General features: G+C 40.3%; 1 protein-coding gene and 1 pseudogene across 3 annotated transcripts in view; one reads left to right on the top strand and one right to left on the bottom strand.

Annotated features, from left to right (window-relative positions):
• Positions 1–13,121, bottom strand: part of LOC148039049 (uncharacterized) — a 30,450-nt pseudogene extending 17,329 nt beyond the window's left edge.
• Positions 1–26,354, top strand: part of LOC148039048 (uncharacterized) — a 49,277-nt gene extending 22,923 nt beyond the window's left edge. Inside the window, exon 2 of one of the 3 annotated variants that reach the window (XM_087674930.1) lies at positions 25,620–26,354. The gene's annotated coding sequence lies outside the window, so the exon portion shown is untranslated. Of the gene's footprint in view, positions 1–23,831; positions 25,589–25,615 lie in introns of those variants that run through there. The other 2 variants (XM_087674929.1, XM_087674931.1) reach the window with 2 other exon arrangements.
• Positions 26,355–26,957: the final 603 nt, after the last annotated feature.

Raw genomic sequence — 26,957 nt, 5'->3', positions numbered from 1 at the left:
CTTGAGGGTTGTGATGTATTGCTTGGTGTGCCATGGTGTCACTATATGCATGTAGTAATTGTTTCTTGGGTAAAAGAGATCACTATTCAGCATAAGGGAAAGGCACTCACACTTGATGTACAGTTGAAAGGTGAATTTGTTCTTGTTGTATTTGTAGCTACTATTTCTAAAGTAATGAAAAATTATCTTTTAGTATACTTGGTTTTTACTAAGGAAAAAAATGTTAGTGAGAATGTTGGGAATATATCTAAGTTAGAGAAGGATGGCATATCATTTCTGAAAATATATGTTGATTGCTTCTCTCAGTCAGCTCTAGGGCAGCTACTGCTTGAAAGGTTGAAAGATCATGTCATAGATCTCATTCTTGGAAGTAGGTCACCTAGTAAGCCATCTTACAGAGTCAGTGCAGCCCAGTAGGGGGAGATTACGAGTCAGGTAAATGAGCTGTTAGAAAAGAAGCTGATTTAGCCTAGCTCATCTTCTTTTTGTTCTCGAGTGCTTTTGGTGCAAAAAAAGGATGATTCATGGTGAATGTGTATTGATTATGGTGTTGTGAACAAGACCACGATAAAGAATCAATGGCTTTCGACTCCTTGGATCGATGATGTTATGGATAGATTGCAGGGGGTAGCCATATTCAACCATATAGATTTGAAAAGTGGGTATCATTAGATACGCATTAGACTAGAGGATGTGTCAAAAGATCTTTTGGGCCATATGAGTTTCTTGTTATGCCTTTTGGGCTTACGAATGCTCTTGCCAATTTCAATCAAATGATGGATTGCATTTTTAGACTATATAGAGGATTTGTGGGCACTTTCTTTGATGACATGATTGTCAATTTAAAGAATGAGGCAGAGCATAGAAGACACTTGGACATTATATTCAATGAATTGCGTGAGAATAGGATGGTTATCAATGACAGGAAAAGTGAAAATTTTTTGTATGAAATTCACTTTTTGGGGCATATTCTATTGGCTGATGGTATTTGCATGGACCCTACAAAGATTGAAGCAATACGATTATGGCCACCTTTCAAAAATATGCATGAGATCTGCAGCTTCTTGGATTTATGTTCTTACTATAGGAAGCATGTGTATAGGTTTGCTGAAATTGCATCTCCATTGTATGCCTTGCAAAAGAAGAATATGCTATTTAGATGGACAATAGGGAAAATTTCAGCATTTAAAAAGCTCAAGAAAAAGATGACTTTAGATCCTGTGCTTGTGTTACTTGATCTAAAGAAGTCACTCTAGTTCAGTGCGATACATATAGTAACAACATTGGGGCTGTTCTTATGCAGGATGACCGAGTTGTGGCTTATGAAAGCCAAATTCTTCGTGGTGCAAAAAAGAAATTGCAGGTCTATGAGAAAGAGCTATTGGATGTACTTCATGCACTATCTATGTGGAAACACTGTTTGTTGGGGGCTGATTTTACAGTGTAGACAGACCATTAGACTTTGAGGTACTTTCTAACGCAGACAAAGAAGTATATAAGATGGGTAAAATTTCTCTCTATGTTTAGCAAGAAAGTACCACCTATCTTGCAAACTAAGGATAAGATCTTTGAGGTTGACCATTATGTGGAAAACTTAAATATATCCTATGTAAAGATAAAGTATGCACTTAAGAGATCATAGGAAAAGAGAAAGAGGGCAGCTAATCGTCGTAGACGTGCTTTGTAGTTTGGAGAGGGCGATTATGTATTGTTGTGTTTTGAAAAGACAAGGTTGAAAAAGATGAAAGGAAGAGAAAGATTGTATCCGAAGTTGAGTATTAGATACTATGGGCCCTTCAAGGTATTGGAGAAGATCAGCAATGTGGCATACTGATTGAAATTACCTCCACATTGGTGGATACACAATGTCTTTCATGTAGTTTGTTGAGGCCTTTTCATGGTGATATGCCAAAGGATATGTCTGCTGAAATTTAGCGTGAGGTTGAGGAGCTAGATGAATATGGGTACTCGAGCAAATTTTGGCACATAAGCAAAAGAAATGTCAAAGGTAAAGTTTCCAAGCGATACTCAGTGAAATTTCAGAATTATTCACTAATGGATGTCAAATGGATGGAAGAGGATGACTTGACAGGCTATCCTCAATTGTTGTAGCTTTACCTAGATGCCTTTCAATTGAGCGGACTTTAGTTTGGGCTCAGTCAGGTTTAGCAGAGCAAGGTCCAGAGTATTGCTTGATGTCAAGGGGAGGGTAGCACTTCCACTCCGCTAGTTGTGGATAGCTCTCGTATATAGTGGATCTCGGTTGTATTTAGCATGTATCCAAGGTACTGTGTTGATAGTATGTCTACTATGAGGTCGCTAAGTGTACTAGTCATTATGAGATGTATACAGATGAGTATGAGTTTCATCTGGGCAGTGGAACTATACTTTTGCATCAGCTTATGAGCGGTTTGGCATGTGTTTTGTCTCATTTTTGAGACAAAAATTCTGATAAGTTTCAGCTTAGTTTTTGATTAGTTTGAGAATTGTTTATGGTTACTTTTGGGATTAATTTTGCATCAGTTTTTGCATTAATTACTGATTAGTTTTTGCAATTAGTTTGTGATAAGTTTGGGGTTAGATTTACAACAGTAAATGATTAGTTCTCAAATTAGCAAGTGATTAGTTTATAATCCGATTATCAGTTTTCAATGGCTTACAGATGGTTCCATGGACATCAGTATGTTAGTAAATGCCATTGACAGTTTCAACCATAGTTTATGCTGAATTAATGCTTTTCTATGATTGATAGTTAGAATAGTTGAGAAACATGAGTTATAAATGCATCCAATGGGTTTCTAGCAATAGTTTTGGGCTAATTTTCAGTTTTATATTATGTATATGTTGGCTGGAAAGTTTTAGTGGATTTGGGGTATGTAGCATGGTTGGACAATAGTGGCCAATGTTGTGATTGTGATGCCTTATGGAAATTCCAGTGCAATATGCTTTTTGTTTTGCACAATACAGTGCAATCGAGGACAATTGCAGGGATTTCAAGGGGAAGGTCTGTCACGGGGATGTGAAATCTTGAGATGCTTTAGTCTTGTTGATAACATTTGATTAAGTTATTAATTAAATGTGCAATATTATTTAAGTTTATGTTATTCACATGGCAGATATTTCATTGTAACAGGCCAAGGACCTTGGGGATATAGTGGGTATCAAAGGCAAAAGTTGTGATAAGTTAGGCTGACTGGGTTTTGGTGGTCAGTTGGTATCAGATGTGACCTTGGGATAGTGGTTTGGCCAATAAGTATTAGTGGTGACACTAGGGACTAGCATTAATTAATTAATTAATGCCAGTCTAGGGGTCAACAAAGGTTAAGGACCACTTCAAGTTGCAAATGGCTTAGCCAATTTAATTACGGACTGAGCATATTTAATTTTTGATAAGGTAAGAAGGAATGGATTTAATTTTCAGAATTATGAATCTTTTATAATTAATTAAATGGTTGGATAATGTTGGAAAACAGGTTTAGAAGGTTGCCACTTGGCAAAAATGCCCATGCAAGATTGAAAAACGTTTTTAGAGGTTGGAGAGAGAGATTCAGTTCATTCAAGTTGAGGAAAGAGAGGGAACAAGTTGTTGGTCTGATTTTTTTGCTATGGAGGATATTAAGCCATTTGATGCAAGCAATAGCAATTCTGGGACCTTTAGAAGTTGGCAATAGTCGATTGGGGTAGGCGATAGCAGTTCGAGGCCTTTTGCACGTTTTTCTTTCATTGAAACCCTTGGCATTTTGTATCCTTGCAGACATTTGTTCTTTTGTTGGTAGCCTTAGAATTATTGAATAACAACACTAGATTGAGTGTGATTACTTTATGATTTGGCTATTACAGTATTTGTTGATACCAATGAAGAAGAGTAATGTTCTTAGCAGAGTATATACTTTGCTTTTGCTCACACTTTGGCTTTTAGTCTAGCCCCATGATTTGAGAGGGGGTGAAACGTCTCCCTAGGATCCAACTTGCATATGAGACACGACGCAAGCCAAACTCATCATAAAGGGATTGGATATCAGACTCACCTTCCAGTCGTAGAGTCAAACGGGCTCATCCCCGAGCCTAAGAGCTAGTAGCACTCTCTGTCATGACCACATCTCAAGGATTGGCGTCTCATACCACTAGCCCACACCATCCCGGTGTACGGATGTGTCGGCCAAGGGACCAAGAGTCCAAGAGTGGTGATCACACAATGAATGTGCACAATAGGTGCTGGGTGTAAAGGCCCTTTCGCTACTCCCATATATATATTTACTTGTACATGTGAATACACCCTTGCGGGTGTGAGTATACCGTACCCTAAGTATAAATACATTTTTTAAATCTTTGTGTACAACACTAGTACACACCCATCTCTCGACTCTCCACTCTCTCTGCATTGCACTATTGAATACACTTCGATTGACCATACTAGTTGAGTTCTTCCTTTTGCACCCTTCAAACTGGTATCAAAGCTTCGACAAGAGCATGCGGATTTCCCGAGGACTGGATGGATCAATCTCTGCGTGTAAGTGTTAGTCGACAGGTAGTCGAGATCAATCGGTGGTCAGTTTGACCGGTGTGTAGTAGGCGTGACTAGGCGGTGGCCAATTTTTGACCAAACGACAACGTTTTACAGGCACGTGGCAGGTGACAGGCTGGTGGGTGATGAACAGCTCTGTGACAGGCAGGAAGGCGATGAACAGATTTGTGACAGCAGTCGTAGGGCTCAAATAGGTCAGCAGTGACCAGACAACACCTCAAGCCAACATTTTAGCTTGTGACAACTCGCAGGCCCTAGAATTGTGACAACTCGTTGGGCCAATTTCAATGTGATTTGTGCACATTTGGACCTTGGAATTGTTGGGATAAAGGCCCATTTTCACCTCGATGTATATTACACGCACATTATTTAGTTATACATGTGAATGCACCCTTATATGCTCTAAGTATAAATACATTTTATTCTTTGTGTACCAACACATTGTTGGTATACTCAAATCTAGTCGTACTTTCACTATCTTCCTCTCTCTGTCACTCTCACTCCTCGAATTGTTGCTTATTTCCAGTTGAGCTCCAACAACTGATATTAGAGCACAGATTGCGCGGGTTTCTTGAGACAACAGGCTCTAGCTGTCAGTTGCAAGATTGACACGCTACAACTGTTAGCTCGCGAACACCTCGAGGCAGAAGATCAATCGTGAGGCTCATAGCAGGCAACTAGTCGGTAGCTGTTGAGCGTGTGACGTGCAGGTGATAGGGGTCCAACAGGCGTGGTGACGGGTTCAGTGCGGGAGTGACGGGGCAGCGGGGAGCGACCAAGGAGCAACGGTTCGTGAGCAATGGTGGCAGTTGGTGCAGGCGTGAGACAGGCACCGTGTCCCGTTAGTATGTAGCGACGGGTCTAGTTTGTTAAAATACGTGGATCTAGAGCATGGCTATGGCGGCTTGTAAGCATAGACTAAACCCATGATGACATTGACTAAAGACCACAACTGTTACACAAGTGAATTAGGTTCCAAGATGGAAGCTTGGACTCATAAACACAATCTTGTGTAGGTCTGACAAAGACAAGACACTTAACTGAAAGTACAAAGCATCATGACATTGTATTCATTCTATATAAAAAGAGGTAGTCAAGTACAATGCTTTATAGTTGTTGGATGGCTACAGTTTTTCTCTCTGTGCATATGGGATTCAGTCTGCTTGCATGTCCTAAGCCCAATACTGCCTCATACAAAGAGGCTACAATAGGTGTGATTGCAAATATCTCAACACCCCTTCTCAATCACAACCAGAAAGTACAAAGTGTGTAGAGGCTTTAGTGAAAGTAACACCTGCAAAGTGTGGGCACACCATAAACATGGCAAAACACTAGAGACTGTCGCAAAAAAGGCTAAGCGTAGGTACCACAAACATGATGGTCATTCAGAGGCTGTAGCAGGGGCCTTACAGAGGCTGTAGTACAAGGCTACATGAGGAGTTTACAAGCTTATGATAAAGACATTTGGGCTAGGCAATACAAGGCTAAAAAAGTTAGTTAAAAATATGATCAAGGACCGTGAGGCCCTTGCGGTTTTTAGCATTTCTTTTGACATAGATCTTTGATTCACTGCAGTTCTTCTTGTCTAGCTTCTTGTACTTGTACTTCACTTTGTTTGCCACTTCAAAGTCTTCATGATTTTTATGTTTCTTATTCTTATTCTTTTTCTCTTTGATCTTTTGGTCCTCTTGATTTGCTTCTTCATTGACTTTGCTTGCACCAATTGTATGCGTCTTTATGTCCATGTCCCCCTTAAGCAAAGGTATCATCATCTTTGAGGCAGCAGAAATGTCTTCAAAATCTTCAAATAAATTCATCGATTGCTCTTCAAAACAAGAAAATCCATCCATGCCTGCAAGAGGAATAAACAAGTCTTCCATGCACTTGAATTGAGCAACAAGAGTAATGTTACTCTTCATGAGAAGCATCTTCATAAAAGACTTGATTTTGGTCATTCCCATGATGGAAATCAACTTCAAATGACTGAGAATAACCAAGAATGAGTTGATCTTTGTATGTGTTAAAAGACACAAGCAATGGCAGTGAAGTATCAAAAGATACTAGTTTGAAATTTGATGTTTATTGCTTGATTTTGACTTGATGATCTTCAAAAACTCTTCATAGCTTCCCCTCCTTGCTGATTTTATGGTTGAATACTTGTTGAAAACTTCAGATTAGAGTGGCCTTGGCTTGGTCTAAGTGGCAGGAGAGATAAAATGAAGGAAAAATGAGCTTAAAGGTAAGTGGCTATGGCTATCCTGTCAAAACAGGGACCAACGACTAATAAATGAGCTCCCATGAGCTCCACAGGTCGAATCTGCTCAAACCCTTTAAGATATAGGACCCTCACTAATGGGTCTAACTCCCCCTAAGAGAGTTTGTACTCGTTTTGTCCAAGTTGAGAGATCTAAGCCTTCAAAGTGGTCGTTGTCAAAACTACGCTCAGATTTGGGAAAATGCAAATGCCGGGCATGGTGTGCATCAATCTCCTTGATTTTTGTGCCAAGAAGTTGCGCCTTGACCTGAAGAACAACTCTCCAGAAGAAAACTCGAAGAGATATGGCTGCTCCAACAGAGGTAGATAGGTGTTGTCCATAGACACAGTTATGGCAGCGACTCTGAAAAGAGGCAATGCTGAAGCTATAGTTGTCCAATCTCAATGATTGAGGTGCCAAGGAGGAGCTCTGGAAGTAGAGAAACACTTTTCTAGAAGAAAGTTCAGAGAGATTTGGTCTGTGGAGAGAGATATGAAAGCTTCAAGCTGACAGGGTGTTGCTGTCTATGGTTGCCATGGAAGCTTAATTGAAGGTAGGAATGCAAATGAAGTTGGGATAGGGTCCAGTACTCAAACTGAGCTGAGCAGAGATGGAAAGGAGCTGAGAGGAGTGAAAGGAGAGTTGGGCCATGCTCAGTTGAGCTCTGATACCATGTTAAAATACGCAGATCTAGAGCATGGCTATGGCGGCTTGTAAGCATAGACTAAACCCATGATGACATTGACTGAAGACCACAATTGTTACACAAGTGAATTAGGTTCCAAGATGGAAGCTTGGACTCATAAACACAATCTTGTGTAGGACTGACAAAGACAAGACACTTAACTGAAAGTACAAAGCATCATGACATTGTATTCATTCTGTATGAAAAGTGATAGTCAAGTACAATGCTTTATAGTTGTTGGATGGCTACAGTTTTTCTCTCTGTGCATATGGGATTCAGTCTACCTGCATGTCCTAAGCCCAACACTGCCTCATACAAAGAGGGTACAATAGGTGTGATTGCAAATATCTCAACATAGTTTGGTTGCCATCGGACAGGTCACATCGCGTGATTGGCAAGGGTCAATAGAAACCCCCACGCTACCTCGTTTTTTTTTTTTTTGGCTAGAATTTTTCTTTAATTTATCCCATTCCCTTCCCTTGGTGGGAGTTCACACGTGAAAGCACAGTCATCAATTCTGTGCAAATTTGAGCTCGAAAATTTGGGGTTTTTTCCAGATTTAATCTCGTCTATGCTTGACAGCGACATTCAGGTCAGAAATTACAGTCATTGCGCGTGGTGACCTCAATCAAATTGGGGATTTTGCCAAATTTGTCGGAATTTCACTCTTTTGAGTAAAATTTCTTGACATTGGACCTCGGAAAATTGGGGCTTTTCATGTATTGGTAAATTTTTTCTCAGCTGGGTCAAATTGAGTGACATTTATGCACTATTGGACCTGAAATTTTGGGGCTTTGTGCAGAATTTGGTAAATTTTTTGCAGTTTTTTGCTCATATGGTGGCTGGTTCATGTACAGAGAGCAGAGATATATTACTGTTTGAAGAAGAACAACAGTGTGTTTGTTGGTTCAGCTTGTGCTTTTGCAGTCCAGGATATTTACTCTTGTGTTTGCGATAAAATGGTTGCAACTTCTTCTAGTTCAGACATCAAGAGTTTAATGGAAATCAAACAATTTGATGGTTATGGTTTTGACCTTTGGAAAGACCGTATGTAGGGCATATTGTTTCTAAAGGATTGTGAGGATGCTTTGCAGGAAGATAAACAGGTCCTTAAATAATGGTATCCTTGAGGAGGTTTGGTTTGGCAAATTGGTCTCATATGACCATTTACGTATATTTGGTTGTGATGCTTTTATGCATGTTCGAGATGAGCTGAGGAACAAACTTGACCCAAAATCCACCAAAGGCATTTTCATGGGCTATGGTGATGAGGGTGAATTTGGCTACAGAGTGTGGTTACCTTAGTCCAAGAAAATTATTTGCAGCTGTAATGTTGTGTTTAATGAGGCAAAATTGCTGAAAGGTACTAGTCTCTAATGAAGATATGAAAAAAATAAAATTTCAGAACTTGTGGCCACCTATTACTTCAAATGATGAGCCTCATGGTGATGTACCACAGGCTGAAATTGATGATCAACCGGTTGTTTTTGAGCCAGATGATGATGGACAACAAAATAGACTTGCTGATTATGAAAATGTAGATGCTGGTAATGAAAATGAAGTCTCTATATGCTAATGATACTTGGGATCTTGTGTTGTTGCCGAAAGGAAGGAAGCCTCTTCCAAACAAATGGGTTTACAAAGTAAAGACAATTGATGGGAAACCCAAGTATAAGGCAAGAATGGTTGCAAAAGGGTATGCACAAAAGGAAGGGATTGACTTCCAAGAGGTTTTCTCACCTGTTGTGAAGATGACCACTCTACGTGTGCTTTTTGCTCTTACTGTTGTAATGGACTTAGAGCTGTACCAAATGGATGTAAAAATAGCTTTTCTGCATGGTGACATTGATGAGGAAATCTACATGAAATAGCCGGAGGGCTTTGTAGTTCTTGGAAAGAGCAGATGGTGTATAAACTGAAATGTAGCCTGTATGGGCTGAAGCAAGCACCATGACAGTGGTACAAAAAGTTTGTCACTTTTATGCTATCTCATGGGTTTACACGCAACCATGCAGATCATTGTTTGTACATGAAAAAGGATATAGATGGCAGCCCCATCATACTTGTTTTGTATGTGGATGATATGTTGCTAGCTGGGAAAAGAAAGACTTGCTTGGATGCTCTAAAAAATCAGCTGAAATCAGCCTTCTCCATGAAAGATTTGGGGAATACATAGCATATTTTGGGCATGAGGATTCGTAGAGATAGAATGCAGAAATTGCTGTTTTTATTTCAAGAAAAGTACATTGAAAATGTATTGGATAGATTTAACATGGCTGAAGCTAAGCCTTTTGGGGTACCCTTACCTCCTTATCTTAAGCTTAGTAAAGCCAACAACCCAAAAGATGACGTGGAAGCTTGTTGTTTTTATCTCAAGAAAAGTACATTGAAAAGGTGCTGGACAGATTTAACATGGCTGAAGCTAAGCCTTTTGGGGTACCCTTATCTCCTTATCTTAAGCTTAGTAAAGCCAACAGCCCAAAAGATGACGTGGAAGCAAATGCTATGAAGGGAGTCCCTTATGCATAAGCTTGTGGCTCTCTTATGTATGCTATGGTTGCTACTCGTCCAGACATTGCTCATGCAGTGGGAGTTGTTAGCAGGTTTATGTCAAATGCTAGAAAAACATATTGGGAAGCTGTCAAGTGTATTCTTCGATACCTAAAGGGTTCACAAAGAAAGTATATTTGCTATGGGCAGGGTACACTTAGTTTGCAGGGTCATTGTGATGCAGACATGGCAGGTGACTTGGACACTCTTAGGTCCACCAGTAGGTATGTCTTTACAGTTGCTGGTGGGGCCGTTTCTTGGTGTTCCAGGTTGCAGAACATTGTCGCATTGAGTACTACTGAAGATGAATATATATCAGCTATTGAAGCTTCTAAGGAAGCTATATGGTTGAGCATTGCTCTTGCAGAGGATCTCGACATGTCTATGGGTACTGCAGTATTGGGATGTGATAGCCAGAGTGCTATGTATTTGGCTAAGAATGCCATGTATCATTCACACACAAAGCATATAGATGTGCAATATCACTTGATCAGACAGATTTTGGAAGATGGTCTAATCACATTGACCAAGATCAAAACACAGGACAACCCTGTAGATGTTCTCACTAAAAGTCTCAGGCAAAGCTCAACATGGGCATTGCATACGACTAGTGGGAGTTGGTTAGAGGTTCACTTCAAACCTTTAAGTGGGAGGTTGTTGGGATAAAGGCCCGTTTTCACCTCCGTGTATACTACACGCACATTATTCAATTGTACATGTGAATGCACCCTTATATGCCCCAAGTATAAATACATTTTATTCTTTGTGTACCAACACATTGTTGGTACACTCAAATCGAATTGTACTTTCACTCTCTCCCTCTCCCTCTCCCCGTCACTCTCACTCCTCAAACTGTTGTTCGTTCCCAACTGAGCTCCAACAGGAATTCGGGGGTTTTGCGGAATTTGTGAAATTTCTGCAACATTTGCCCGTAATTAATACTCAAGATGATGAATAAATGCAATTGGAGCAGATTTATTGCAAAAATTTTGGGGCTTTTTGCATCGGTGATGCATTTTGAGCTGATTCGTGCTTTGACAATGAAATTACAGCAGATTCAATGCTGTGTGAGAGAAATTTGGACTTGGGATGTATTAAATGTTGTAAAAGGGCAGCTTCTCTTGGTATATGTACTGCTGAATGCTCATTATGCAATGAACAGTGGTACATACAACATGTGGGTTATTGCATTTGGGCGCTACGGTGATGTATTATTGAAGTGGGAGTTGTCATTTGTGCATATGTATCAGATTTGATTCATGTACATGCTGTAATCAGCTCTTGGGACTGAAATTGCAGCGAAATATTTGCTTATTGGACACCTTTGGAAGTACAAGTGGGTGTACTTGCTGTTATATTCAGCAACCTTGCCATTGGTTGAAAGCAATCTTTTATTGCTGAAGATGGCTGGTAGTGCATCTACATGTGACACAAAGAATCTCTTTGAGATTCGTAAATTTGATGGCAATGGCTTTGATATTTGGAAAGATCGTATGCATGGTATACTTTTTTTGAAGGATCGTGATGATGCTTTGGCAGAACATAAGCCTATTGCTTTGCCAGATGAGGATTGGGCTAAAATGCATAAGAAAGCTATTACTTACATTAAAATGGCTGTCACAGATGATATCTTGGTTGATATCAAGGGACTTACCACTGCTTATGCAGTTTGGGAGAAACTCAAGGCTACGTATGAGAGTACAACTCTTGTCAATCAAGTCCATCTCATGCAAAAGTTAGTCAACTTAAAGATTGATGAGTCTAAGCCCGCCTCAGAGCATTTAAATGCTTTCACTAGTATTCTGAGTCAGTTACAGGATGCAAACTTGCTAGCTTTTGATCCTAAGCTAAGGGCTATTTTCTTGCTTATGACTTTTCCGGATTCATGGAAAGCATTGGTTGTGTCATTGAGCAACAATCCCAACTTGACATTTGATGGTGTGCGTGGTTCTATTCTTAATGAGGAGATTAGACGTAAGGCAAGTGGGGAAAACAGTGGATCAGCCTACAATGTAAGAGGACGAACTGAAAAGGGATCGAATGTTGCAAATAAGAATATAAATCGTAGCAAAAGCAAGGAAAAATAGCAAGATGTCACTTGCTATCAGTGTGGACGCAAAGGGCATAAAAAGCCGATTGCAGTGTGGTATCTAATGTTGTTATTGAGGAGTTAGAAGAAGGTACAGATGTTGATTTGTTGGTTGTATCTTCAGATTCACATGTTATGACAGTGGAGGACATGTATATCACAAAAAGAGATGTTATAGATGTCTTGTTGTCTGCTCATGATGGTTTGTCACATTGTGGATTGTTGACAGTGGTGCTTCATTTTATATAACTTCATTTTGGAGTGTTTTTCTTCTTATGTAGAAGGTAACCTTGGAAAAGTTTACCTAGGAAATAACCATGCATGTGATATTGAAGGAATGGACTGTTGAGAAACCCTTCACCCTTCACCCACAGTTTGCATTTTTGCGTTTAGGGTTTGTAGCCCCAAAAAGGGGTGCCATCCTAGACTGACTATGCTTATTTAGAGGCCACTCTCTTATTCTTTCCTTACAGTTGATTCATTCAATCCGTTACCTCTTGTCTCTAGCCTCTCCACTACCCTCACACCCCTTTAGGAGGACATTGTAGTTCGTGGTTAGTGGCTGTCTTCATCATCTTCCTTGTGCTACGACACCCTTGTTTCCTTGTATCACATTCACTTCATGATTCAGAATTTCATCATTTCATTCATCAGAGTTTTTTCTCTCTTCTCTTCTCTTCTCTTCTCCATGTTTGCCGAGTTCACTTCCTGTTTCTCCTCGCAAACCCTACTGTCTCATTGGTACACCATCTTTTGATATGGTATTAGAGCCGGATCTGCTCAAACAGTGGCAAAGATCCTCCACTCCAGTGAAGGCAAAGACCGGTGTGGGTTCGGCATTAACATTTGATTTCTCTATCATTTCTGCTCTGCATTAGGAGATGTTCTTTTTCTCCCTTCCACTCTCCTTATCCAATTTACCACACCGGTATCATGGCGTCTTCCCCGATAGATTGTCCTTCTACTGGGTGTTCCTACTGCAACACAAACGATTATCCCAACGGGGATTGTCGACATCGACCTTTGCTCCCTATCCCTTCGGAGTATATGCTTCTTCCACCAGGCACTCCTTGTGCCACCTCTCCTTTTTGGGCCATAGAGATCATTTTGTATCGGCTATTAGAGTATTATGCTCGAGGCAATAAGCCGCATCCGACGTGCACTAAATCCTTTCGAGCACATGGAGGCTCTAAGATCTTCCAAGGGGTGATAAGCCCTCCTGGAGACCACCCCATTGCGTGGAGGTTTTCTCCATTCACTTCCAGGTATAGTGGCTTCCACGACCCATATCTCCTCCACAGTCCACTCTCTTGGGAGCCCGTGACTGTTTCCCACTCTTGGCTCTCGTGAGCCTCCCTCTTCTTCACCCTCTTCCACTCAGGTTCGAGAGGCCACTTCTAGATGCTTTCTGGCTTCTTTTTCCACGCCCCAGATACCTTCTTTGGCACGACCGGCGGTACTTTTTTTGTCATCAGATGCTTTGTAGTCCGTGAGCCATGAGTGGTTGGATTCCCTCTCTCTCTCAGACTGGGATTCAGAGGGGATTTTCTTACTCTGCTCTCAGAGGGGACTTTTAGTTCTTCTTCAGTTTTAGAGGGGCTCCTACTTCTACTCCTTCCGATTCAGAGAGGGACCCTACGTGCCATGAAGTTCTTCACACACCACCACCTTTCACTTTCGAGAAGTGACTCTCCTTTGAGCAATCATTTCCTCTACTCATATCTAGGATCTAGAGGATCTACCTAGATTGGGGTCGTTGGGTCTTCAGTAGCGACTTGGTGGCTAGGCCTTTCGTATTTCTTCGAGCATGGAGTCACGGAGCTAGTGGCTTCTCTCCCGAGGTTGAGTTTCAAGTTCTACAGCTCATCCAGTCTCTTGACTATCTTCAAAGGTCTCCTTTTAAGTGGTATTCTCAAATTCCAGGGTGGATCTTCTTCATTCCTTGGTCAAGATGGAGCCAACTCCCAAGATCGAGTACAGACATATCCTTATGGTTCTCGGCACCACATAAAGTCTTACCTTACTCCTATGCATTGCATGATTTCATCATCTTTGTACTAGGGCGCTTGGGCAAGTGAACAATTTTTCCATAAGGGACATTATCCAAGTGGCACCTGTTGCATGCGCATTCTTCAGCATGTAGCATTGTATCTCCACCTCACTCTTCTCTTGTTCCCCTTTTTGGGCCTGAGAGGTGGTGTTGAGAAATCCTTCACCCTGCACCCGTAGTTTGCGTTTTTGCGTTTCTTTTTTTTTTGTTTAGGGTTTGCAGCCCCAAAAAGGGGCGCCATCCTAGGCCACTCTCTTATTCATTCCTTATGGCTTATTCATTCAGTCCGTCACCTCTTCTCTCTAGCCTCTCCACTACCCTCTCACCCCTTCAGGAGAACATTGTGGTTCGTGGTTTGTGGTTGTCTTCATCACCTTCCTTGTGCTACGGCACCCTTGTTTCCTTGTATCACATTTACTTCATGATTCAGAACTTCATCATTCCATTCATCAGAGTTTCTTCTCTCTTCTCTTCTTTTCTCCATGTTTGCCAAGTTCACTCCGTGTTCCTTCCCGCAAACCCTACTGTCTTGCTGGCACGTCATCTTTTGACATGGACACCGTACTCTTGGCTCTTGAAAATGGTTAGGAATTGATTCTTCATGATGTTCGGTATATTCCTGGCATTAAGAAGAGCTTGCTTTCTGTTGGGCAGCTAGACAACAAGGGTTACTTCACTACCTTTGGTGGTGGAATGTGAAAGACATAGAAAGGATCCATGTTAGAGACGGTAAAAAGGAAACTCTATATTATCTTCACTGCAAGGCACTTCCTGGAAAGTTTGTTGTAGTTGCAAAAGTGTAGTCACACATGGAGTTATGGCACAAGCGTCTTAGACACATGAGTCAAAAGGATTTACAAGCACTCTCTTCACTTGGAAGAGTTGATGTGAAAAACTCAAAGCTTGACTTTTGTGATGACTGTGTTTTGGGAAAACATGTAAAGAGTTCATACTCTCATGGAGCCTCTAAGAAGGCTTGTATTTTGGATTTAGTCCATTCTGATGTATGTACCATGCCAATAAAAACTCATAGGAGTTTCTGTTATTTTGTGTCTTTTATTAATGATCATTCTAGAAAGCTATGGGTTTACTTGCTTAAGCAGAAAAGCAAAGCATTGGATGCCTTTAAAAGGTTTTATGCATTTGTTAGTACTCAAAAGGGTCTAAAATTAAAATGTATAAGAACAGACAACAGGGGAGAGTATGTATCTAAAGAATTCACTAAGTTTTGTGATGTCAATGGGATTAAAGGGGAGTGTACAGTTCCTTATAATCTGTCATCTAATGGTGTGGCTAAGCGAATGAAATACTTTATGTAAGAAGATTCGGTGCATGTTGTTCATAGCTAATCTCTTGCAATCGTTTTAGGGAGAGGCACTTAAAACCGTGGTGCATATTTGCAACCGATCTCCACATCATGCACTTGAAAGTAGCATCCTTGAAGAGGTTCGGTTTGGAAACTTGCTTCATATGACTACTTAAGGGTCTTTGGTTGCGAATGCTGTGTCTATGTACCTGTTGATAGCATAACCAAACTTGACATGAAATCCTAGAGGTATCTTCATGGGTTATGGAGATGAAGGTGAAATGGGTTATAGAGTTTGGGTTCCAAGCATGAAAAAGGTGCTACGCAACTGAGATGTGGTATTCAATGAGTCAAAGTTGTTGAAAAATGCCACATCTAGTGATTTGGACAAAAAGGAAGTGAAATTTGAGCATGATCAGAGCCACTTGAACAACCATCAGTGAGTGAAAATTCAGCTCCATTTGATGCTGGTTTTGATAATCAACATATCATTATTGAGCCTGATGATAATGAGCAGCAAAGAGATGCTGAAAATCAGCTTGTGCAACAAAATCAGCATGCTGAAAATGAATTACAGCAGCTTGAAAATGTATTACAGCAATCTGAAAATGCAGTTCAGCATTGGCATTCCTTTGGATGTGGATCGAGTACGTGATAACATAGATCATTGGGTGAGAAGGTCTACACGTGTTAGGAGACCTATACAGAGGTTTGATCCCTCTTTGGATTGCATTTTACTCATAGATGAGGGTGAGCCTCTCATATATAAAGAGGCATTATCATGTGAGTTGAAGAAAAAGTGGGAGCTAGCTATGCAAGAAGAAATGAAGTCATTGTATTAGAATGATACTTGGGATTTGGTTCCATTTCCCAAAGATAAGAAAACTATTCCTAACAAATGGGTCTATAAAATCAAGTGTGTGGATGGCAAACCCAAATACAAAGCCAGGCTTGTGGCTAAGGGTTATACGCAAAAAGAGAGGATCGATTTTCAGAAAGGCTTTTCACCTATTATCAAAATGACCACTCTTTGGGTATTGTTTGCTATTGTAGCATCTATGGATCTTGAACTTGATTAGATGAATGTTAGAACTACATTTTTGCATGGTGATTTAGAAGAAGAGCTGTACATGAAACATGCAAAAGGCTTTGTTATGCTAGGAAAGGAGGACTTGGTGTGTAGGCTTAAGAGAAGCTTGTATGGTTTGAAATAGGCTCCTAGACAGTGGTATAAAAAATTTAATGCTTTCATACTCTTACATGGGTTTGAAAGAAGCAATGTAGATCATTGCTTATATATAAAGAAGGCTAATGATAGAAGCCTTATAATACTTGTGCTTTATGTAGATGATATGCTTATTGTTGGTAAGTATAAAAGCTAGGTTAATGCATTGAAAAGACAATTGAATTCAGCCTTTTCCATGAAGGACTTGGGTGCAATTGAATACATTTTGGGCATACGTGTGAGAAGAGATAGAGAGCAACAACTCTTATTTCTTTCACAAGAAAAGTACATAAGCAAAGTACTTGATCATTTTTCTATGGCAGATACTAAGCCACTTGGAATTCCTTTACTACCATATCTTAAGCTTAGCAAAGTAGATTGCCCAAAAGATGATAAGGCAGCCAACTCTATGAAGGGTGTTCCTTATGCTTTAGCTTGTGGGTCACTTATGTATGCTATGGTTGCCTAGACTTGATATTGCTCATGCAGTGGGAGTTCTAAGGAGGTTTATGTCAAATCTTGGCAAAACACATTGGGAAGCAGTGAAATGCATCTTCCGGTACCTTAATGGCACACAAAGAAAATGTATTTTCTATGGAAAGGGTACGTTAGATCTGCAGGGGTATTGTGATGTAGACATGGCAGGTGACTTGGATACTCCCAAGTCTACTAGTGGGTACATATTTACTTTGATTGGTAGGGGCCATTTCTTGGTGATCTAGATTGCAAAAGATAGTAGCACTTTTTGCCACTAAGGCTGAATATATTTCAGCCATTGAAGTTTCGAAAAAAGTTGGTTGGCTTGGTCGTTTGGTCAAGGATTTTGGGCTGTCCACCAAAATGCTTGTACCTGGATGTGATAGCCTTGTCTACTTGGCTAAGAATGCCATGTTTCATGTGCGTACCAAACATATTGATGTACGGTATTATTTTTTTGGACATGTTTTAGATGATGGTCTAGTCACAGTGACTAAGATTAGAACACAAGATAACCTTGCATATGTTCTCACTAAAAGTCTTGCAACGGCTCAACATGAGCATTGCATTCGGCTAGTGGGAGTTGGCTAAAGGTTTGCTTAGGACCTTTAAGTCGGAGGTTGTTGGATGTAAAGGCCCCTTCGCTTCTCTCGTGTATATATTTGCTTGTATATGTGAATACATCCTTGCGGGTGTAAGTGTACCGTATCCTAAGTATAAATACATTTTTTAACACATTGGTACACACCCATCTCTCAACTCTCCACTCTCTCTGCACTGCAGTGGTGAATACAACTCGATTGATGTGCACACTACCTGAGTTCTTCCTCTCGTGCCCTTCAATAGGGCCTTGAGCTCTATTTATAGGTCTTGGTTGCTCTAACCTCGAAGTGTCCTTTGTACGTTCGCACTAAGTCACTTCGTGAGCATTGTTACTGTCATGGGGATATGAAATTTTTGAGATGTTTTGCTCTTGCTAGTAACATTTGATTAATTTAATAATCAAATGTGCGATGTTGTAAGGCACATGTGATGCACATGACAATTATTTGATGGTAATAGGCCAAGGACCCCAAGGAAGCAGTGGGTATCAAAGGCAAAAGTTGTGATTAGTTATGCTAGCTAGGTTTTGGATGTGAGTTGGTGTTAGTTTGGCCCTAGGACAATTAATTGGCCATTAAGTGTCGGTGGTGATACTAGGGACTAGGCATTAATTAATTAATTAATGCCAGTCTAAGGGTTAATTAGGGATGGGAACCACTTGTGGTTGCAAATGGCCTAGCGTATTAAATTGTGAATGGGCATATCTAACTTTGGATAGTGTCAAAAGGGTTGAAATTAATTAATTCAAAAATTAATTAATTGGTTGGATCTTGCTTGAAAATGGGATTAGAAGGTTGCTACATGGCAAAAATGCCCATGCAATGGGAGAGAAGGATGTTTGGGGTTGGGAGAGACTCATTCAATGCATCTTGCTTGTAAGAGAGAGAGAGAAGGTGCTGCTAATTAGTTTTCTGATTAGAATTTAGTCATTTGCTGCAGGTGACTGCAGGCAAGGGCCATTGAAGATCAGGCGACAGCAGTTTGGTGACTCCTAAGGATTGGTGATTGTAGTTGAGATCTGGCGACAGCAATTTGGTGCCTCCAGGCAACAAGCAACATGCAACATCATTTATTACTGGTTGGAGCAGGTAGCAAGCAGATTGGAGGGTTTTCCCGTGAGGAAACTTTGATTTCTCTTTCTTCTCAGCATTCTCTCACCTTCTCCAATCCATTCTCTGAATATCTCAGCATTCCTCAGCCAATTGAAGGTGTTCTCAATCAAATTTGGTGGAGAGTAGTGAGAATTCTGCGGTAAACCCTTATTCTTTGTAGAAATCAGGGTTTAGCAACCACCTTAGGACTTTTGTCAATAGTTAGAGGCATCATACATTGAAATCAACAGCTGAAATTCAAGGAATTGTCAAGGATTTCAAATGTTAGCCATCCCATTTGATTAGGGGCAGTATTTGGCCAGTTTGTGGTCTAGATTGTACAAGTCTTGGGTGAAGATCAAGGGACACTTTGCCCAAATTTCTTGTTGATTGGTTGATACAACAAGGGGCTTTTGGGTCAACGGAGATAAAGATGTCTCAGTTTGTACTCCATCCAATAGCAATACAAGTTAAAGAAATATCGCAAGGGGCGCTAGTTTTGGGACCAACAGGGTGTGCAATGTCTGAGAATGTTATGGTGAAGTGTGCATTTCAATTTATGTTCATTTGTTAATTGCTGTAATTAAGTGCTTAATTAGGTTTTACCATCCTCTTTGAGAAGGAAGGCTAGTTTCATGGTTCCATTGTTAGGATACCACTCAATCCTTTGATTTCACCTTGAGACAAGGTGCATCGAAGATAGTGCCAAGGCCTTTACTTGAAGCTCCCAAAGAAGCCAATGAAGAAAAACAGTTGGTACCTATAGGGCAAGGTGTGTAAATACAAGGCTATCATGGTAGTGCCAATCCAATGGATTTGGGACAGCTGGATATGTATGCAATGATGGGGCACAACTAGGATACTTTGGTGGTAGCATTATTTTTCATGCAATGGTTGGATAGGGACCGCATACGAGAATATATGGCACAACTCCCTATGGTATGTAGTAGCTAATGCATGGTGTGCAGGGCCCAATGTATTCATGTGTGGGTGGTAATATGCAAAGCCCTATGTATGGTAGTATTGGTTTGATGCCTGGGGCACAAAGTGGCATGTTTAGTAATGCATTTGCACTCCCAAATGCTCACAGGGCTCAAGGAATGAGTGCTGGTCGTACAAATGTTTCTTTTGGACTTGGTCATGATGTAAATACAACAAACACACTCTTTTTATAGTAGCCAGTGTATAACAACTTGAACCCTAAAGAGGCAACAAAAGACTATGATGAGAGTGGAAAAGGAGTGAAGTTTGAGTCCTTCAGTGATGCACAAGATAGGTTGAAAGCTTTGACTTTCATTCAGCTTGAGGCTGCCTACTCAAGGGGATGTTTCTCCGAATCCTCTAAGATTTGGAAAGTAGACACTTTCTTGAATGGGAATGCATTGTAGTGGTGGTCTACGCTCTTGATGCAAGTAAGAACACCACCAACATGGGTATAATTCAATCAAATGTTTGCATTGAATTGGTTGACAAGTACTTTTGAGGTGTACATTATGACAGCTTGGAATAAGCTTGATGCAAAAAAAAGCAATAATCTAGAGCAATACAATAAGAACTTTTGGAATGCATTGTTGCTCGTCACTTCTAATCGTCCGGTGCCCCTTCATGAGCAAGTGTAAAAGTATGCATGTGGGCTGCCCAAAGGAATTTGGGATTTTTGCATCAAATCCACTGTGTCAAGCACGTCTAAGCTCATAGAGAATTGCTGCTACAATCGATGCTTTGTTACATGGGAAGGATTCGGGCTTCCAAGAGAGTGGGAAGAAGCTGAATAAGAAGTTGTTAAAGGTTGAGAAAAGAGGCGGATCTGAAAATCAGTATGAAAAGATGTCAAAACAGCAAATAAAGGACTGGAAATCATTGGCACAGTGTAGGGAATTAATGGTCGCAAATAAATGTTTTATTTATGAACATGAGGGTCACATTGTTAAGGATTGTCCCAATAGGTAGCAAGTTGGAAGCTAGAAAATTAAAGAGATCCCAAGGGTGAGAAGCCCAAAACATTAGTTGAATTGCTGCTTGATATTGTTAGTGAATTGTCCAATGATAATGCTACTAAGTTATGCAGAGTACGAGGCAAAATTTGAGATCAACATGCCTTAATCTTCTTTGATAATGGTGCCCGCGAGCCAACTTCACCGCTACAGATATAGAAGCATATCTAGGCATTAGAGAGGATGAGATGGGACCCATGGGGGAAGTTGGAATGGGTTTGATAATGCATGGATGATTGTGTATTACAAAGCAATTGAGGCCTAGAGTGATCACTGAAAGTCATGCTTCTCTATATGCAAGACAGAGAGGTATTAATGCCACAGTCAAAGTGGTGGAGCATTTCTTTTATTAGCTAGCTTCGAGGCTTGATGTAGATCAGTTTGTGAGGATATGCATCGTCTATCTCAGAAGGTGAAGCATAATAGGCAAAATATGTTGAGTTTGTTATAGCCCTTGCCTATTCCAGACAAGCCTTGATAGAGCATTGCTATGGATTTCATTTTTGAGCTTCCTACGATACTTGCAGTAAATGATGGGATATGGAGTATCATTTGTAGGTTTAGTGAACAAGCCAATTTCATTCCGGTGAGGAACAAGATAAAGGTTGATTATATGGCACGTTTATTTTTGTAGCATATCTTTAAGTATCATGATATGCTAGAGTCGATGTCAGTGATTGAGATCCTTGGGTGACCAGCTTGTTTTGAAAGAGGTTGTTTGAGAATGAGTACCACATTGAAATTCTTATCATCCTTCCATTCGTAGATAGATAGTCAGCTTGAAGAGGCTAATTCCATAGTGTTGGATCTTTTGAGGTGCTATGTATTAGATCGTAAGACATTGTGGGAGCAGTACTTGCTATTAGTTAAGTTTGCATACAATAATACGGTATATAGTTCCACTAGCAAAGCTCCATTTGAGATTGTTGAGGGTGGCAAGAATATACCACCTATTTTGTATGCCAAGGATAAGATCTTTAAGGCTAATTGCTATATGGAAAGCTTGGGTGCAATCTATACAAAGACAAAGTATGCACTTTAGAGATCACGGTAAAAGCAAAAGAAAATAGCTGATCGCTATAGACGTGCTTTGTAGTTTGCAGAGAGTGATTATGTACTGGTGCATTTTGAAAAGGCAAGGCTGAAAAAGTGGAAACAAAGAGAGAGGTTGTATTTGAAATTAAGTATGAGATACTATGGGCCCTTTCAAAGTGTTGGAGAAGATCAATGATGTTGCATATCAACTGAAATTATCTCCATATTGGTGGATACACAATGCCTTTCATGTCAGTTTGTTGAGGCCTTTTCGTGGTGATGTGCTAGAGGATGTATGTGCTAAAATTCAGCCTGAGGTTGAGGAGCTAGATGAGATCTTGGTATCCGAGCAAATTTTGGTGTATAAGGAAAGAAAGATTAGAGGTAAAGTTTCCAAAAGATATTTGGTGAAGTTTTAGAACTATTCACCAATGGGTGCTAAATGGATGGAAGAGGATGACTTGGCACACCATCCTCAATTGTTGCAGCTTTACCTAGATACTTTTTAGTTAGAGCCGACTTTGGTTCTCGGCCCAGTCAAGTTTAACATAGTAGGGGTCCAGAGCAGTGCTTGATGCTCAAGGGAGAGGTAGCACTTTCACTCCTCCAGTTATGGACAACTCTCGTATGTAGTGGATCTTGGATGTATTTAGCATGCATCCAAGGTACTATGCTAATAGTATGTGTGCCATGAGGTCTCTATTCAGGGTACTAGTCACTATGAGATGTATGTAGATGAGTATGGTTGTTACCGTAGTTCTACAATTATACATTTGCATCACTTTTTGATCAGTAGGACATACAGTTTGAGCTTAGTTTGGGATCACTTTTGTATTAGTTTTTGATCCGTTTTTTCATTTAGTTTGTGATCAGTTTGGGATCACAGTTGCAGCCGTTTGTGATCACTTTTTAGATCAGCATATGATTAGTTTATGCTCATTTATCAACGGTTTTCAGTTGGTTCTATGGATAATAGCATGTTTTGTGAATGCCATTGACAGTTCAGCCATAATTTATGCTTAGTCTACGGCTTTACAATGGTTCTTTAGTCAAAACAGTTGAGAAACATGAGAAATGAATGTATTTGGTGAGTTTCTAGCAACAATTTTGGATTTTTTTTCAGTTTTATGTTATGTTTATGTTAGCTGGAAATTTTAGCAAGTGTTAGGCATGTGACATGGTTAAACAATATTGTGTTGATTGTGATGCCTTATGGAAATTCTAGTGCAATATACTCTTTGCTTTGGCGCATTGCAATGCAATCGAGGACGATTATAGAGATCTTAAGGGAAAGGTCTATCATGGGGATGCGAAATTTTCGAGATGCTTTGCTCTTGCTAGTAAGATTTGATTAATTTAATAATCAAATGTGCAATGTTGTAAGCCACATGTGTTGTATATGGCAATTATTTCATGGTAACAGGCCAAGGACCTTAAGGAAGCAGTGAGTATCAAAGGCCAAAGTTGTGATAAGTTATGCTAGCTGGATGTCGGTTGATATCAATTTGGCCCTAGGACAATTAATTGGCTATTATGTGTCAATGGCGACACTAGGGACTAGGCATTCATTTATTAATTAATGCCAATCGAAGGGTTAATTGTGGTTGGGAACCACTTGGGGTTTCAAATGGCCTAGCCAATTAAATTGTGGATAGGCACATCTAATTTTGGGTAGGGTCAAAAGGGCTGAAATTAATTTTCAATTTCGAAAACTAATTAATTGGCTGGAAATTGTTGGAAAATGGGTTAGAAGGTTGCCACTTGGCAAAAATGCCCATGCAATGGGTGAGAAGGCTATTTAGGTTTGGGAGAGACTCATTCAGTGCATCCAACTTGTGTGTGGAGAGAGAGAGAGAGAGAGAGAGAGAGAGAGAGAGAGAGAGAGAGGGAGAGAGAGAGAGAGCGGCTGATCAGTTTTTTGATCAGAATTCAGCCATTTGTTGCAGGTGATAGCAGCCTGGGGCCATTGTAGATGAGGTGACAGTAGTTCGGTGACTCCTAGGGGCTGGTGCCTGTAGTTGGGAGCTGGTGACAGCAATTTGGTGCCTCTAGCTAGCAAGTGACAGCATTTATTGCTGGTTGGAGCAGGCAATAAGCAGATTGAAGGGTTTTCCCATGAGGAAACTTTGATCTCTCTCTTCTCAGCATTCTCTCACCTTCTCCAGCCCATTCTTTGAATATCTCAACATTCCTCAACCAATTGAAGCAGGAATTAGGGTTTAGTAGCCACCTTGGGACATGTGCCAACAGTTAGAGGCATCACAGCTGAAATTCAAGGAATTATTAAGGATTTATCATTTCAGATGCCAACCATCCCATTTGATTTGGGGCAGCATTTGGCCAGTTTATGGTCTAGATTGTACAAGTCGTGGGTGAAGATTAAGGGGCAATTTGCCTAATTTGCTGGCTGATTGGCTGTGACAGCAAGGGGCTTTTGGATCGGTGGTGGAGATAATGATATCTTAGTTTTTACTTCATCCAGTAGCAATACAAGTTAAAGAAATATCTCAAGGGGCACCTAATTTGGGGCCAATAGGGTGTTCAATGTCCAAGAAAGTAATGCTACTAGCATCCATCCGGGTGCCGAAGGACATAACATGAGGCCTTTGTAGTGTGGTCATCTCTAAATTGGGAGCCTTACATTAAGTTGATGGGAAATGTTAGGAGCTTCAACAACCTATAGTGTCAATTAGGTTTTTGGACACTTTCTTCTTTGGACCGGACAACACATTGGGCCAGTGTCCTTTTTGTTAGCATTGTTACTGACAATGCTAGATATAACATACTAAGGGGATGCTTATTGAATCTCACCTTTTCTTTTATTTATAGTATTGCTCATTGCCTATGCCTTTTTGCCTTTGCTTTTTGAGTATGCATGCTTCCATTGGACTTTAACAAAGGGGGACTTTGAATTGGCTAATATTTTAGGTATGTTTTGTATTGATAAACATAACAAATGCCATATAAGAACTGTAGAAAGGTCGTACTTCATATGCTTTTGCCTGTGTTATGGATTATAGGGGGCGACCTTTTGTTTGGTCATGGAGTGCTAGTTATAAAAAACACAATAAAATTATCTACGGGCAAGATGATAGACACACACCCAAATGCCAAGGAGGGGGCAGCTCCCCTCCAAATCTTAGTAGAGTGTGTGGGTGAGAACCATGCTGACATTGCTCCTATGCATAGATAGGATAGCTTGCAAGCCAATTGAACATGGAACTCCATCACACTGGGACCCTCCTCCTTGGTGACCTTACCAAGGAGGACAACCAACCGATTGTTCTAGTGGACAATAGTCCACACTTTCACGAACACATCATTTCAATATATGTGTTCAACAATGTGATGTAGATAGCAAGACTCGAATCCACAACCTCATGATCATGAGCCAAGTGTAGCTGCTAGGCCATCATCTTTGGGATAATTTGATAAATTCTTCTTTGTTTTATGACCTTGTACAATTTAACATGAAAACAATGCTTTTTAGTTGTCAAAAACCAGAAATGGTCAACACTCGATGACTACAAAATCCATTGCTACATGCATTGGCTGCTGCATTATGATGCAGTGTGTACTGAATTACAATGATGTTGGTATGTTTTGATCACGTCTCAGAGTGTTTCCTTGTGCCCACATAACTTTGGGCGTTGTAGGCTGTCTACTTGTTTGCTTATCGTGATGTTTGATGATGTTGATTTCGTTTATTTATGCTTGTCATATGTGGTAGAAAGACACCAGGCCCTTTTGATGTTGGGCGAAATTCATGTGATCAAGAAAAGCCAGCAAACCTGAAATGGAGGAGTATTACACCTGTGTTTCTCGTCCGAAGGGAAGTGAACCAAGATCCTCCTATGAACGAATATTGCACAAGTTCACCAGGAGGATGGATGTTGCGGAAGTGTACTTTGAGCAAATGCGTTTCAGTAGACATGACGTAGCAGCTAATAAGAGGTACTTTCCAAGTGAGCCAGATGCATAGTGCATCTCCATCTTGTCTGTGTTTATGAAATTAGTACACTTGTTCCCTGCTAGTCATCTATCTTTTTGATATCTGGTGTGAGTGCCTGCAGCTGTTTGACTTAGTGTCACAGTCCTTGCTTGTGAGTCTACAGTTCGGCTTGACATGTGAGCTGTACTGACTCACAGCTGACTCACGCATGTAACCCAGATTGTGTAAGGATACCTGTGAGCTATGCATGCTTGCACGTTGCCTTCTCTGTATTCTCATCTAACAATTCTGTCATAACTAACAGATTCACAAGTGACCTGAAATATGATCTCAGGAGAGAGAAAATCATTCTCCTGATTAACGCTAACAAGTTCAAGCATAAATAGATTGACCTTGTGTTGTGGTCTGTTGCATAAGTGCTCGTTAAGCCAAAACTTTGAAAACTGATACAAACAGTGTGTCTTATCTGTTATGGATTGCTCTTGAGGTTAATGGGGTTGCAAATCATTATTGTATAGGAGCAGATGTTCTCGTTTCATGTGATGGCCATGTTGTATCAATGGCTTAACAGTGTGTCTTATCTGTTATGGATTGCTCTTGAGGTTAATGGGGTTGCAAATCATTATTGTATAGGAGCAGATGTTCTCGTTTCATGTGATGGCCATGTTGTATCAATGGCTTGAGTGCTATAGGACCTTAACCACTTAATATGGAAGAGACCCTGTGCAAGTAATGCAGTTAGATTAGTTAATTCAACATAGGGTTGTGTTTAACTGTGTAAGTTGTTTTTCTGGTATGCGGTAAATGAGTGTCTCCAATATTTCTAGGCACAATGATTGTTAGATGGATATACAAGTATTAAGAAATTTAATGTCATTCAAGCATACATCAACAATATTGGAAATATCTATCAAACTTACACATCTCAGTTGATGCTTTTGGCTGTTGCTTGCACGATTTCGTTACATTGCTAGAATATGTCATGGATATCAACAGGCCCAAGAAGATACAAGTTTTGTGTTGCCCGAATATTGCTGTCAACTCTAAAATTGAGGAAGTGTGAAATCTTGTGATGTTAAGTGGATGAACCCAATGCAACTACTTGAAAATAACATGATAG

Source organism: Lygodium microphyllum, chromosome 3 (genome assembly GCF_053477565.2).
Source record: "Lygodium microphyllum isolate KBCC chromosome 3, Lygodium_microphyllum_v1.1.10, whole genome shotgun sequence".
Lineage (NCBI taxonomy): Eukaryota > Viridiplantae > Streptophyta > Polypodiopsida > Schizaeales > Lygodiaceae > Lygodium > Lygodium microphyllum.
The sequence above is the reverse complement of the archived record's forward strand: the minus strand, read 5'-3'. Positions and strand labels throughout refer to the sequence as shown.